At 37.9% G+C, this 6,570-nt stretch overlaps 1 protein-coding gene across 1 annotated transcript in view; it reads left to right on the top strand.

Moving 5' to 3' along the window:
- The window catches only part of LOC125030597 (mitochondrial fission process protein 1-like), a 4,205-nt gene extending 746 nt beyond the window's left edge, over nucleotides 1–3,459 (top strand). The window contains exon 2 of the mRNA XM_047620732.1: nucleotides 1–3,459. This exon is cut by the window's left edge and continues 454 nt beyond it. The gene's annotated coding sequence lies outside the window, so the exon portion shown is untranslated.
- Nucleotides 3,460–6,570: the final 3,111 nt, after the last annotated feature.

Here is a 6,570-nt window from a genome sequence, read left to right as displayed (position 1 = left end):
CAGATCTTTTTTATTTAGAAAAGTATTTTTTAGTCAGTGGCAGACCAGAGTACATGCATGTGTGCCTTAATATGTCTTTAGAAAAAAATATGTAAAACATTTTTTATATATATATATATATATATATATATATATATATATATATATATATATATACAGATACATATATATTTATATTGAAAGGTCATTACCTAAGTTTATTTTAAAATTTTGGTTCTACTTAATGAGTTAATTTGTGCTTACAATATGGTTGTGCAGAAATCTGAAAATTGTTGCAATATTTATTATTTATGAACATTACTCACTTGAAATGTTACTGTTTTGTTTTAAACATGCTTTGTAAAAGATAAAATAGGATGCATTATTTCTTCCATACTTAATACTCAGGGTAGTCTGAATTGGTACATGCACTTGTTTAGCTGTTTACACCAAACTTTCACTGGTGTCCATGATGTTTAGAACTTTAAGGGTGCTCAGACATCAATGAAATTGAGCTTGGCTGTATATACCTATACCTGTTTGTTATTAATTTGTTACATGTTTAACTGTGAATATAGAGAAATCCTATATTCTGTAGAGTTTATTTATCATATTGTATGATATAAAATTTGATATTTAATATTGAAGATGGTTGTTTACATGCAACTTCAGAGGGACGGTAATGAGTCAGCTCATTCACTAGTACAAACACTCCCTTTTATAAATGATTACACTGTATCAGTTTAATAGTAGTTTTAAACTTCTTATTTCAAGATTTAAAAACCATTCCTTCAAATTTAAATGATATTGTTAATTTAATATTTTGTAAAAAATCATTGGTTGTGAGAGGACCTAATACCTCATGAATGTTTCACTTAAAAACACAAAAATATGCAGATGAAGGTGATTTCACTTGTTTGTATAAGAGAAAAAACTGAAACAGTAATATTTTGATTGATAATTTTCTACTTCTTTCAGCTTTCTATTGATGGGCCTTTCACTATTTGATATGAAAAAGGCCATTTTCCTAAGAAATTTGTAATGTTATATGTACATTCTCATAGTAATATAGCTTCCAACAGCAATCAAATTTAGCTTGTTAGTTGTGGCTTTTACATAGACATTATTTCATTTTTTTCATTAGAAAAGTAAGTATTGAAATTGAAGCTAATATTAAGCTGTAACTTTTTCTCTTCTTTTACATAATTTTTTTGTTGTTATTTCCTGGTGCAGGAATGGTATATGCATATATCATAAATTGTTATTTCACTGCTAATAATATACCTTTACTTGAGACATTTACACTGTAGGCTTTGCTGAAGCAAAGTATCTGCTAGTAAAGTAGCAAAAGAAAGTAATGTCTGGCTTGCACCAAACAGAATGAAAGATTAGAAGAAGTATAAATTATTGAATGTTGTAAGAAGAAACACTTTTAACCCATTAATGCTGGAAGCAGATGTATGCATGCCTGCTCCACTGTAATTTCAGTTTACTAATTTTATTTACACATAGATGGCTTCACAAGTGCTTAGTCAAGACAGAGCCATTTACTAGGTCTGATTAATATAATCTGCTGATCTTGTTTAAATTCAGATTCAGTAACTTCCTCTAGCCACTTGTTACAAGTCAGATACATTTTACAATTAATGAGAAATGTCTTAAAGAAGGATTTTTATTGTTATTACTGTTAGTATTATTAATAATGTTAAAATAATGATAATGTCAATAACAATAATAATATTTAACTTGTTAGGTGCTTCACTTCATTAGGCTTCCTTGAGTGGCAATTCTCCTGGGTGTGTGGCCTGTAAGCCTGGCCCACACAAACACTCATGTGCAGTATCAAAACTCATTGCCTCCTCTCTGTGAGGTAGTTTACACTGTGCAATAACAGTAGCAATAAATACCATTGTGTTATTTGTGTAGTATTGTACATTTCATATTATTCAGCTTTCTATAACACACCCTACATCACCAGTAACAGCAGGTAGGAATAAGTTCCTGGATGTAATGTCCTCCCAGGAGACAGCCCTCTCCCAGGCATGGTCGTTTGCTGGTAAACTCTACCCTTGGGGAATGCTGGAGCTCATGAATAAGCCACTTCCTTAAGGCTCAATGAGTTAATTTAAGTCCCATGACAAGATATGCCCATCACCCCTCCACCCCACCCCTCACCCCTCATCATCTGAGAAGTTTCCATCACTCATTACAAGATGTCCACACTACCTGAAGCCGGTGGGTTAATAATAATAATAATATTTTATATAGAATCCTTTAAAATACAAGGAATCATGTAAACAGGTGAGGACTGTTAGGCCTGTTATTTGACTCCTTGTGGATGACTAAGCATGTATAAAGCTATCTAAGTACAAATAAAATTGACAAAACAAAACAGTAGTGGAGAGTGCATGTACCCAGTGCCTAAGGTTAAAAAGAGTTCAGAGTTGTTTAAATATAGTATTCTATAAAAGCAGAGACAAATCTAACATCTAAAATATTTTGATATAATTCCCCATAGCTGAGGATAATGTCTTGGATTATTTATTCATCTGAGTAAGACAAAAAAAAACGTTCCTTTCAAAATAATTGTAATGATATTATATGTTGCAAAATGTCATTTTGCTGCAGTGGCATGGTAATTCTCATAGCGTTACGTATCTTTTATCTAAATGACATTTTCTTCAAGGATCTCTATATTTTCTTTTAATTTATCTTTATATGCTTTTGAACAATGCTCTATTTAAGAAAGCATGCCCTTAAAAAGCTTGTTTATGTGAAACTATTTTAGTAATTGTTAGTAGTGTACCCAAAAGTCTAGAGGAAAACTTGCCATCATTTTTTAATGGGCTTGAAAAGGAGTAGTATAGTAGCACAGATATAACTTGCATGGTACATGTGAGACCTTGCATTTATTAAAAGACCTCCTTCTAATGCTTATCACAGAGACATTACTATATGTCAAGCTTGGAAAAGCTTATTACTTGTAGCAGGCACGACTTGCTTTTTTTTAGAATTATACATAAAAAGATAGCAGTGGATTAGTCAGGAGATCACAGCTCAAGTTAACTTCTAGTGCTTGTATATATGTGAAACATATGCTCTAAATAGATCAGACTATTTTACTACATGTCCTGATATTTGTGAAGACTATTTAAATATATATATGTGTGTATATATATATATATATATATATATATATATATATATATATATTTATTTATTTATTTATTTATTTATTTATTTATTTATTTATTTATTTGAGAATATCATTTCCTTTTTCATTTAAATATTGATTCAAACTGTTCGTAGCAAATATTGAAATCTGATATTTATATTTCTTTTGTTGTATAGTTCAAGATTATTTGTTATAATTTAAGTGTTTTGTTGCATTTGGATGAATATCCACATTTGATATTGGACTGTTTTATGTCTGTGATATTGTTGATTGTTAATTTCCAGTATAAAGTTGACTGCTACAAATTGGGGTTTTCTTTTCCTAAAGAACTTGGTTCTGTTGAAACACACACACACATACACATTCACATACACTAACTCACTTACTCATTCTCGCTCTCTCTCTCCCCCCCCCTCCCTCCCTCTCTCTCTCTCTTTCTTTCTCTTTCTTTCTCTTTCTTACTCTTTCTTTCTCTTTTTCTCTTTCTCTTTCTCTTTCTCTTTCTCTTTCTCTTTCTCTTTCTCTTTCTCTTTCTCTTTCTCTTTCTCTTTCTCTTTCTCTTTCTTTCTCTTTTTTTCTCTTTCTTTCTCTTTCTCTCTCTTTCTTTCTCTTTCTCTCTCTCTCTTTCTCTTTCTCACTTTTTCTCTTTCTCTTTCTCTCTTTCTCTCTTTCTCTTTCCCTCCCAATCCTTTGCCCGTTGTTGTCGTGGGGGGGGCTTAGGAGACGGAGACTGAGACTCCATGATGGGGAACTCCTCAACCTTGGGACTCGGCCATCGACTCAACTAATTTTGCATGGTCTTTTTTCCCACTTATACTTTTCGTTTCAGTTTCTTCATCAATCCCTTCTACTATCCACCTCCTAAGGTGTGAGAGCCGTGCTGAAAGGATGAAAGGCTGACTTTGTGTCAGTCCTGAACGGCCTGAGGGAACCATGGGCACGGTATTCCCCTGCCATACCTGGCCCTTACCCCTCAAGGGGACCCTGAGGGGTGGACTGTTTTTTTTCCCAATATACTCCAGGCTTATGATGGCCAATAATGAAGATGTAACCCCACTTTTAGGGGCAATGAGGCTTGCCCCTTTATCAAATAGCCCCAATCCCGGCTCCCCTTTGACCACGGCTCCGAACACTGCAACAACTCCCCCATCATCAATGCATACTAGTACAGTATCAACCATAATCAACAACCAACCCCAGGAGACATTTCTACTCTCCCAGCATGCTCAACTTCAACACCTTTACTACCACAACCTTCTTCATCAACCATCCCATCTCCCCTTATTACTACCTTACAACTTTATTGCCCACCTCCCCGTAACACTACCCCCCTCAACACTACTCCCTCCTCCACACGTCCCCGCACTTCTACTACCCCCACCTCTACAAGAATCCTAAATACTCTATTTAGCCCAGCCAAATGGGACCGATTTTCGTGATCCCTCCCACAGCTCCCTACTCTCAAAACACCCTCCTCTTCCAACAATGCCTCCAAAAACAAGTAGGCAAAGTCTCTTTCCGTAGCCGACGCGACCACTCCCGTCTCGTCACAGTAACAACTGAAAACGAAGCTATAGCATTAACAAAACTAACTGATCTATGTGGTAATCCCATCCCTACAGAACCTCATCCAACCCTCAATACTTGCACTGGAACAGTCTCTATCTCCCCAACAGATTGCCCAATCCATGACAAAGAATAGTCAGATTGTGGAGAGGACTTACTCGCTTGTCTCACAGACTATGATGCAACATATGTACAATGCTACTCCATTCCTGCCAGAGGAAATCGTAAGAAATTTATCAACATTGCCAAAATTACTTTCCGTAGACATGACCTTCCCTTAAATGTTTACATAGGTGGGGAATACCTACCTGTCCGACCATACCAAACTCCTCCTCGTCAGTGCCAAAATTGTTGTCATTTAGGACATCCTGCCAAACATTGCCATTCCACAGCCAGATGCCCGCTATGTTCCCAACCTGGCCATACTCGATCAAATTGCTCTGCACAATCACGCACATGTGCAAACTGTGGCGGCCCCCATGATGTATTTTAAAGAGGCTGCCCCACCTACAAATTTGAGTCTGAGGTAGCAACTCTCAGATTCAGACTTGGACGTACTCTACGTGAAGCCAGACAGGAAGCTCGTCGACAAGGCTTTTCTCTTACCCCCTACTCCAGTAATGTTGCTCACTCTGCCGATTCCCATACCTCCCAAGCTCCTACACCCTCTCCTAAACCCAACCCCCTCTCCATCTAAATTCCCCTCTTCTACCTCCTACCTTCCCCAGTCAAACTCTTTTGCCATCCTTAACCCAGACACGCCAATCTCTACCCAATCAAATTCTTTTGCTATCCTAAATCCAGACACCCCAATCTCTACTACAGCCCCAACACCTTCCCCTCTCCCTCCCCGCACTACCCGCAGCAGACAGAATAAACGTTCCACCCCCTCTTCCCTTCCTCACAATCACCTCCACCTTCCTTTGCCCCTATTTATCAGACACCAGACTTATCTTCCCCCCCTCACAAGAAAATCTTTATCTCACAAAACTCTACAACCAACCCCATTACAGAAACTCTTGAAGATATCCAGAACTACATAATAGAATCCCAAACTGATACTCATCCACCTTCAAATTCTACGATTCCCGCTCCCTCCACACTCAAAGTGACTGCCGATATCCATCCTCCTCCTACTCATATTCTCCCTACACCCAATCCTCCTACCCCATCCCAACAAAACCCATCCCCCCCCACTCCACCCCTACCTGTATTAACCCTCCCACCATCCCCTCTATCCCTTCCATTCCCTCCTGGATACACACGTGAATCCCTCATGTCACAAATACCCTCTTCCCCAGACCCTCTACCTCCCGACACCCCTCCTGATACAACATCACCTCCCCAACCTCATTCTTTATCCCACCCTCTAGCACCTTCCCCTTCAAAGTCTCCAAGCACTGCAATCTTTGCCACTAAATCAACGAAAGTATAACAATCCTTCATTGGAACATTCGCGGTTTCCCCTCTCACAGACCTGACCTCCGACATATCCTCTCCTCTTATAACCCATCCATTATATGCCTCCAAGAAACTTTTCTTACACATTCTCCAATACCAATCCCCAATTACCATTTTGTTTCTTCCCCACACTCCCTTATGTCTCGTCTATACTTATCAACCAGAAAACACCTTATGTCATACCTCCCTTTCAAACCACTGTCCCTTGTACAGTTATTCGTATCTTTCTTCGCCGCTGGATCAGAGTGATTTCAGTCTACTTCTCCCCTTCCCACCCCATTAACTTAGTTGCTTTTGAAAACCTAATTTCCCAACTTCAATCACCTTTCCTCATAGTAGGTGATTTTAACTGCCGCCACACTCTTTGGGGTGATTCTATCACCAACACC

This window comes from Penaeus chinensis, chromosome 11, assembly GCF_019202785.1.
Source record: "Penaeus chinensis breed Huanghai No. 1 chromosome 11, ASM1920278v2, whole genome shotgun sequence".
In the NCBI taxonomy this organism is placed as follows: Eukaryota; Metazoa; Arthropoda; class Malacostraca; order Decapoda; family Penaeidae; genus Penaeus; species Penaeus chinensis.
The sequence above is the reverse complement of the archived record's forward strand: the minus strand, read 5'-3'. Positions and strand labels throughout refer to the sequence as shown.